Source organism: Cetorhinus maximus, chromosome 29 (assembly GCF_964194155.1).
Source record: "Cetorhinus maximus chromosome 29, sCetMax3.hap1.1, whole genome shotgun sequence".
In the NCBI taxonomy this organism is placed as follows: domain Eukaryota; kingdom Metazoa; phylum Chordata; class Chondrichthyes; order Lamniformes; family Cetorhinidae; genus Cetorhinus; species Cetorhinus maximus.
In genome coordinates this window covers 6,845,485-6,855,074 of record NC_135907.1, presented here as the reverse complement: position 1 = coordinate 6,855,074, position 9,590 = coordinate 6,845,485, and the positions used below count along the sequence as shown (strand labels likewise).

Genomic DNA, 9,590 nt, shown 5'->3' with positions numbered 1-9,590 from the left:
TCATGTCAGTTTCGGCAGCTTTACCACAGCCACCAGTAGCTGCACAATACGCAGATAATATAGATTGGAACGGGCTGGTGGAACAGGCGGCAGGATATGAGGAACAACGGGAAGCGGGTTGGGAATCACCACCACCATAACCCGTGGCCCCAATTAAGATAGAGCTTGTGCCCCCGGTGCCCGGACAACCAGGCAGACCAGGCACAGCAGCAAGCTGATTTCCGAGCCTTTAGAGCAGAAATGGCACAAGACTTAGGGCAAGCCCCATAAAACAAGAAAAGGGCGAGAGTGCCCATGTATATGGCAATCGGAAGTTTGAGGCATATTGTAACTACGGGGGTGTAGGTGCTGCGCTGAACCGAGACGATGTACAGTTTATGCAATTGTACAAGGATGGCCTTAGCCTGGCCCACCAGGCAATCCTAGACACCGGGCCCGGGCCCACCAGGCGATCCTAGACACCGGGCCCGGGCCCACCAGGCGATCCTAGACACCGGGCCCGGGCCCACCAGGCCATCCTAGACACTGGGCCCACCAGGCCATCCTAGACACCGGGCCCGGGCCCACCAGGCCATCCTAGACACCAGGCCCGGGCCCACCAGGCCATCCTAGACACCGGGCCCGGGCCCACCAGTCAATCCTAGACACCGGGCTAGTAGACAAGAACACATATGATCGAGGAAGATGGGCCACCGGGGTAGATAACCACATAGGGAAAACTAAGATAAAGGTGTCGGCAGTGAGGTTACAAACCCCACTGAAATGGTGGCCACTGCAGCAGCCGTTCCTAAACCCGAGGTGTGCTTTAATTGTAAAAACCCGAACATAAAATATTTACAGTGTTAGATGTAGCCAATGGATTTTGGTCGATACCACTGGACCAGGAATCCCAAGATAAATTCGCTTTCACAGTGGGAGGGAGACGGTGTACATGGGCGAGGCTCCCACAGGGATTCCACAACAGCCCCAACGTCCTCCATCGGGTCACGAGTGAGAAGCTGAGTCCGTGCGACGTAGAGTCTAACAACAGTACAATCTTATAATATGCAGATGATATCCTAATAGCGTCAGAATCGGAAAGGGGCCACATCGGAGCTCTCCTCTGATAGTCATAAGGACACTGAAAAATGCTGGATTTAAGATAAACCCCTTTATGAGTTGCTGACCGGGAGGGCGATGCGCTTGCCAGAGGGCAGAGCCACCGGAAGTGAGGATATGGGACCCATCAGAGATAAAATTAAAAACGATATTAAGCAATTGGATGGACAGCTAAAGGAATTACAACAGGAAGTGAAGGACCAACAGGCTATCAGGGATTTAGAAGAGAGGACAAAAGGGGGACCCCCGTCACCACCGGCTGAGGTCGGAGACATGGTGTTTGTTCAAATCACCCCTAGCCAACCAGGTTTTGCCCCAAAATGGACTGGACCGTACGGAATTATTCACGTGCCTGCGCCGATATGAAGGGAAAAGCTAGGTGGAAACACTGGTCACAACTGAAAAGGTATGATGTAAGTAAGAAAGACTAAATTACCAGGCAGTGGGAGGAAAACGGGCAACGAGCAGTCCGTACTGTGTTAGCCAAGTGGTTTAGGATTCATTCCCGATCTGGAGGACTGGCCATCTGAAAGAGAAAAGGGGGAATCCTCAACTACGGGGAGGGTCACCGTGGGCTGTGCACAAGGAGGGACGTAAAGGAGAAAGCTACAGTGTGTGAGAGATACAGTGTGTGAGAGATTTTTCGCAATTTACCTTCACACCCCAGGAGAACAACAACTGGGGTCACTGTCCCGGGGAGGAAGACTTGGGAATGACAGATACCTGGCATTGGATCTTGAGGGCCAAACACGGAGAGTTGACTGCAACGGCGGACCCCCGGACCGACACCACCCTGCTATCACAGGACACGACGACACCACAGAGACTATCTTGCCCAGACATGACCCCTGGGCCACAGAATGGACTGGTACTGTATACGGACGATGAACTCTTGTATGATAATGTTAAACATGAAATTGTACAGGTAATTGTGAACCTGGCAGGTATGCAACTGCCTGAGTATTGCAGTAACCAAGCGCCCCTACGAAAACTGTACAAATTACTGAGTAAGGCTGTGATTAATCAGCCGGCCGACGCCACGGGTGCCACTAGATTCAGGGGACATCCTGCTTTCCACCGCCAGAAGAGAGAGTTAGTTAACAATGTACTGACAGGGGTGAACACAGGGACTTCCCTGGTAAACTCTCTCGACATTCAAGGAATCAACTCCGAGGTCACGAATCTTAAAGGGATCATGAGGCAGCTTGCTCATAAGAGTAGCGAGGGGTGGTGAAACGGCAGCGGCCCTAGGGGGCAAGAGTGTGGCATCTGTATTGGAAAGCGTACACGTTATAGAGACCCATGCTAAAGCCACCAGCCAATTAATAGAAAGGGAGGAACGACAAGAGGGCAGCACCTAAAAAAGCCAGCTTACGGCCAGTGGCTGATCGGGCAATTAAGACACAATCTGGGCCAGATCCAAAGGGGGGAGGTACTGGGCTGGATCAACAGTGCCCGGTAGTGGGGGATGGCCAAGAACCCAGGCGTCATCGACGCATGTACATTGAAAGGAGTGACCAGGGTGTATGCGGTGATTCAGAAGTGCACCTCAAACCAAATGAACGTGTTAGGTATGGGCAATCCCCTCAGTCACAGCAGACACGGGCCCACACCCTCAGTATCGAGTGGAGAACATTGGGTTAATCCGAGACAATGACTCCCTCCGGTACTACCCCATAGATATGCATGCCATACGCAAGAATGAGGGCATACACGGGGTATCACTGAGTGGGTGCAGGAGGAAAGGTAGCCTCACAATTTGCTCCCAACCAGTTGGAACGGGGGTGGTGCTGGACAAATGTGGGTACAACCGAACGGAGGGTTGTATATTAGAAATTACCCACAGAGGAAACCATCACACCCGCTCAGGATACAAGGGAACCCCGGCTCCCAGTTAGTATCGGACACGCGTGAATAATGTACGTCCAACAAAGGGATCAGGTCTCAGTCAACCAGGGGGTCATTGTGCTGTGGCCTTTGTCTAATTAATACCATTAAGTTACTGATAATAAAAGATATATAAACTGTGCTCATTTGAACCTCGGTGGAGAAGTGCCTGGATTGCCCAGTGTTTGCTCCCCGCATGCGTAATAAAGGAACCACTTGAATATTGCATCTGGACTCCGAGTGTTGAACTTTTGTACCAGAGTATTCCTCGGTTCTTTCAACGTGTTGGTGGATTGAGCAGACAAGTGGCAGATGAAGTTCAATGTACAGAAGTGTGAGGTGATCCATTTTGGCAGGAAGAATATGGTGAGACAGCATAAAATAAAGGAAGAGCCTCTAAAAGAGGTGCACAAACAGAGGGAACTCAGACGTACATAGGCCATTGAAGATGGCAGGACGTGTTGAGAGCAGTTAATAAAGCAGATAGTATCTTAGGCTTTATTAATAGGGGCATTGAGTACAAGAGTAAGGAGGTCATGTTGAACTCGTATAAGACACTAATTAGGCCTCATCTGGAATACTGCGTCCAGTTCTGGGCGCCATACTTGAGGAAGGATGTGAAGACATTGGAGAGGGTACAGAGGAGATTCACAAGAATGATTCCCGGGATGAAGAACTGTAGCTATGAGGATAGATTGGAGAGGATGGGACTGTTTTCCTTGGAGAAAAGAAGGCTGTGAGGAGAGTTGGTGGAGGTATTCAAGATCCTGAGAGATATGGACAAGGTAAATCGTGAGAAACTGTTTCCACTCAAGTGAACATCAAGGACTAGAGGGCACAGATTCAAAATAATTGGCAAAAGGAGTAAATGTGATGTGAGGAAAGATTAATTCACCCAGAGGGTGGTTGGAGTCTGGAACAAAATTCCTGAGAGGGTGCTGGAGGCAGATTCGATCGAGGTATTCAGAAGGGAATTGGATCGTTACCTGAAAAGACAGAATGTGCAAGGTTACGGGGATGAGGCAGGGGAGTAGGACTAGGTGGAAGGCTCTTTCAGAGACCCAGTGCAGACTTGATAGGCCGAATGGCCTCCTTCCACACCGTAAAAAATTCTGTGACATCACAAAGCAGTATCAAGATTTTGTGATTTAGAGATAGATCATGAAATCGGAAATGATCAAAACAAAGGGCGTACATTTATTGTGAGCTGTACAGCCCGAGGGGCTCTAAACAGTTCCCAGTCCCTCGGTACACTGTGGCAGAAGGGTCTTAGACAGCGACCCTTCCCCATTGCGCCTTTGCGGCAGCTGCCCCAAGCTTTAGTGCGTCCCTCAGCACGTAGTCCTCGGCCTTGGAATGTGCCAGTCCGCAACACTCGGTCGGGGACAACTCTTTGTGCTGGAAGACCAACAAGTTTCGGGCAGACCAAAGAGCGTCTTTCACCGAGTTGATGATCCTCCAGCTGCAGTTGATGTTTGTCTCGGTGTGTGTCCCTGGGAACAGCCCGTAGAGCATAGAGTCCTGTGTCACAGAACTGCTCGGGATGAACCTCGACAGAAACCACTGCATCTCTCTCCAGACTTTCTTTGCAAAGGCACAATCCACAAGGAGGTGGACAACGGTCTCTTCCCCACCACAGCCACCTCGAGGGCAACGTGCAGAGGGTGTGAGCTTCCTGGCGTGTAGGAAGGATCTGACGGGGAGGGCCTTTCTCACCACCAGCCAAGCTACGTCTTGGTGCTTGTTGGAAAGTTCTGGCGATGAGGCATTCTGCCAAATGACTTTGACAGTCTGCTCGGGGAACCATCCCACAGGGTCCACCCTCTCCTTATCCCTCAGGGCCTCTAGGACGTTACGTGCTGACCACTGCCTGATGGACTTGTGGTCAAAGGTGTTTTTCTGCATAAATTTTTCCACCAGGGACAGGTGGTACGGCACGGTCCAACTACTTGGAGCGTTCCGCGGCAGCGTGGCCAGACCCATCCTTCGCAACACCGGGGACAGGTAGAACCTCAGCACGTAGTGACACTTGGTGTTTGCGTACTGAGGGTCTACGCACCGCTTGATGCAGCCGCACACAAAGGTGGCCATCAGTATGAGGGCGATGTTGGGCACGTTTATTCCCCCTTTATCTAGAGGCTTATACAGCGCGTCCCTGCGGACACGATCCATTTTCGACCTCCAGATAAAGGGGAAGATGGCTCGGGTGATCGCCATCGCGCAGCAGTCTGGAATGGGCCAGACCTGCGCCATGTACAGCAACAGCGAGAGTGCCTCACACCTGATGACCAGGTTCTTACCCGCAACGGAGAGGAAGCGTCGCTCCCAGATTCCCAGTTTCCTTTTCACCATAGACACTGGATCCTTCCAGTTTCTAACGCATACCCCGGTCCCTCTGAACCATATCCCCAGCACCTTCAGGCCGTCAGCACTGACCGTGAAGGGGACAAAGGATCGGTCAGCCCAGTTCCCAAAGAACACGGCCTCGCTCTTCCCACGATTTACCTTGGCTCCCGAGTCCAGTTCGAACTGGTCGCAGATGTGGATCAGTCTGCACACCGACAGCGGATCAGAACAGAAGACGGCGACATCGTCCATGTACAGGGAGGCTTTGATCTGAGTGCCTCCACTGCCTGGGATCGTAACTCCTCTAATGCCCGGATCCTTCCTGATGGACTCGGCAAAGAACAGGCGAGAGAGGACAGCCCTGCCTGACTCCAGATTTAATTGGAAAGCTATCTGATTCCCACCCATTGATTGAGACTGCGCTACTGATGTTAGTGTAGAGTAGGATCCAACTGGATCCAATTGCGAATTCCCTCCCCAAACCCCATTTTGAGAGCACATCCACCATGTAGGTGTGCGATATTCTGTCAAAGGCTTTCTCCTAATCCAGGCTGATGAGGCAGGTATCCACACCCCTGTCCTGTACATAGGCAATCGTATCACTGAGCAGCGCCAGGCTGTCAGAGATCTTCCTGCCCGGCACAGTGCAGGTCTGGTCAGGGTGTATCACCAATTCCAGAGCGGATTTGACCCGCTTGGCGATGACCTTGGACAGAATCTTATAGTCCACATTCAACAGTGAAATGGGTCGCCAATTTCTAATTTCCTCCCTTTCTTCCTTGTGCTTGTACATGAGGGTGATGATGCCTTTCCTCATGGATTCTGACATACTGCCGGCCAGGAGCATACTCTCGTACACTCCTAGCAGGTCTGGGCCGATCAAGTCCCACAGAGCCGAATATAACTCCACCGGCAAGCCGTCGCTTCTGGGGAGATTTACTCTTCTCGAAGGACTCAAGGGCCTAAGTCAGTTCGTCAGGAGTTAGCGGTTTGTCCAGGCTCTCCCGTGTACTGTCGCCTAAGACCTCCGTGAAAGAGGACAAGGAGGACTGGGAGGCCGTGCTGTCCGTCGGCTTCACGTCATAAAATCCGGCATAAAAGGATTTGCTGATCCTCAAAATGTCGGACTGCGCTGACTTTACTGAGCCGTCTTCTTCATTCAGGCTGCTGATCACAGAGCTCTCTCTGTGTACGTTTTGGAAGAAGAAACGTGAGCACGTCTCATCCTGCTCCACGGAGCGGACTCTGGAACGGAAGATGATCTTGGAGGCCTCCGAGGCAAAGTGCGAGGCTTGCTGGCTCTTCACCTCTTGGAGTTCTTCCTTGACATCGACCCCCACCGACTGCAGCCGGAGCAGATTCTGCATGTTTTTCTGGAGTCGGGACATTTCCCTCTCTTCCTTTCTAGCTTTCTGGGTGCTTTTGAGGATGAAAAACCTCTTGGTGTTTCCCTTGATCGCTTCCCACCAGTGTGTCAGGGACTCAAAGAGGGGTTTCATGGTTCTCCAACCTTCATAAGCCCTCTTGAGCTCCTCAATGTTCTCTGGGGTCAGCAGTTGCACGAATAGCTTCCATGCCCCCCTGCCCACCCTCAGGTCCTTCTCCAAGTGGCAGTCCGCCAGTAGGAGGCAGTGGTCAGAGAAGAACACCGGCTTGACCTCGGTGGATCTGACTGTGAATGCACAGGACACAAACAGGAAGTCTATCCTGGAACGAATGGACCCGTCTGGCCGCGACCAGGTGTATCTACGCTGCGCTCCGTCTGCAGGGTTGCTGAAGACGTCGTGCAGCTTGGCATCCTTAACTGTTTCCATCAGGGATCTGGACGTAGCGTCCAATCTGCTGCCGGACCTGCTGGATCGTCCAGCCGCATCGATGATGCAGTTGAAGTCACCGCCCAGAATGACCGACCTGGAGGTCGCCAGCAGCAGTGGGAGCTGCTGAAAAACCTCCAGCCGCTCAGCTCCTTGTGCCGGGCCATACACGTTAATTAACCGGAGTGGAGCGTTCTTGTACATTACGTCTGCTACGAGGAGTCGCCCGCCCACCACCTCCTTGACCTCGGAGACGGTGAAGTTGCCTCCCCGCAGCAGAATACCCAGGCCGGAGGAACGAGAGTCCTTTCCGCCCGACCAGATCGATGGCCCGTGGGACCACCACCGTGACCATTGCCTGTAGGAGCTGAACTGGATAACCTCACTTATCCACGTTAAACTCCATCTGCCAAATTTTGGCCCATTCACCTAACCTGTCCATATCCATTTGTAAATTTCTCATTTCTTCACTGCAACTTACTTTCCCACCTATTTTGGTGTCATCTGCAAATTTAGCTATGGTACCTTCTACTCCTGAATCCAAGTAAATAGTTGGGGCCCAAGGACCGAACCCTGTGGCACCCCACTAGTTACAGCTTGCCATCCACAAAAGACCCATTTATCCTGACTCTCTGCTTTCTGTTGGTTAGCCAAAGCTCTATCCAAGCAAATATATTACCCTTAGCTGCGTGTGATCTTATCTTGTGTATTAATCTTTTGTGCGGCACCTTATCAAATGCCTTCTGGAAGTCCAGACATACTACATCTACAGGATCGCCATTATCCACTTTGCTTGTCACATCTTCAAAGAACTCTAGCAATTTAGTCAAACACGATTTAGTCTTCATAAAGCCATGCTGACTCTGATGGATTGCATTTTGACTTGCATTTTAGGAGGGTAGTGAAGGCATTGGAGAGAGTGCAGAAGAGGTTTACGAGTTTGGTTCCAGGGGCGAGGAAGTTGAGTTATGAAGTAAGATTGGAGAAGTTGGGACTGTATTCCTTGGGGAAAAGAAGTCTGAGAGGAGACTTGATAGAGGTATTGAAAATCATGAGGTATCTGGAGAGAGTAGATAGGGAGAAACTGCTTGCACCGATGAAAGGATCGAGAAGGAGCGGGCACAGGTTTAAAGTAACTAGCAGAAGAAGCAAAAGTGATAGGAGCAGCGAGTGGTCAGGGTCTGGAATGCACCGCCTGATAGCGTGGCGGAGGCAGGTTCAATTGAAGAGGGAATGAGATGATTATTTGAAAAGAAAGCATGTGCTGGGTTACGTGGAGAAGGCAGGAGAATGGCACGAAGTGAAATGTTCATTGGGAGAGCTGGTGCAGTCACGACGGGCGGAATGGGCTCCTTGTGCAGTGTAAGGATTGTGTGAACGTGGATGTAGACGTTTCCGAGTAGCTGTGTAAAGTGTGTGAGCTTTGAGGTGTGAGTTTTGACTGTTGCTGTATCAGCAGCAGCAGCAGCAGCGGGCGGGAGCGGCAGCAGAGAGCTGGTTGAAAATGTTGTGAGGCGAAAGGTGCAGCTGAGAGAGTGTTTGAGAGGTGTATTTGCAAGTGAAAGATGTTTTTGTATGAGTGAGGTAGAGTGTTTGTGAGATGAGAGTGGTGTCTGTGAGCGTTGGGTGAGCGTGCGTGTTTTTTGTGTGTAGATGGTGCGGGTGAGTGAGAAAGAAAGAAAGTTGGGTTTTGAAAAGTAAAGAAAGCAGATGTTTGTAAGAAAACTATTTTTAGCATTGAAAATCCCCTGGAAAGGGGTGGTGCACCATTCCCAGAGATACTGCAATACCGGGTCGATGCGTGGAGTGGACGGAGTAAGCCCCTATTCCATCTCCCTGCTCCAAAAATCAATTTAATATATGGTCCCCAGATAAGGGACGTATCAGATATTAAACTGATAAGAACAGATTTTTTTTTTTTTTTTTTTGCAAAAATATACTTTATTCATAAAATATCTTCAATCACATTCCAAACCATTCCAAAAACACCATTACAAGGGTACAATCCAGGTTAAACTTTTACAAAATGTATCACCAGGTGCATCAGTACAAACAATATTACAATCATTTACAGCCTTTCATTTTGATCTGTACAGCCCGAGGGGCTCTAAACAGTTCCCAGTCTCTCGGTGCGCTGTGGCAGAAAGGTCTTAGACAGCGACCCTTCCCCATTGCGCCTTTGCGGCAGCTGCCCCAAGCTTTAGTGCGTCCCTCAGCACGTAGTCCTGGACTTTGGATTGTGCCAGTCCGCAACAATCGGTCGGGGACAACTCTTTGTGCTGGAAGACCAACAAGTTTCGGGCAGACCAAAGCGCGTCTTTCACCGAGTTGATGATCCTCCAGCTGCAGTTGATTTTTGTCTCGGTGTGTGTCCCTGGGAACAGCCCGTAGAGCACAGAGTCCTGTGTCACAGAACTGCTCGGGATGAACCTCGACAGCAACCAC

At 50.8% G+C, this 9,590-nt stretch overlaps 1 non-coding gene across 1 annotated transcript; it reads right to left on the bottom strand.

Moving 5' to 3' along the window:
- Positions 1-8,901: 8,901 nt before the first annotated feature.
- On the bottom strand, positions 8,902-9,083 carry LOC144669851 (U2 spliceosomal RNA). The gene has a single exon (XR_013573765.1). It is a non-coding gene; the product is annotated as a U2 spliceosomal RNA (small nuclear RNA).
- Positions 9,084-9,590: the final 507 nt, after the last annotated feature.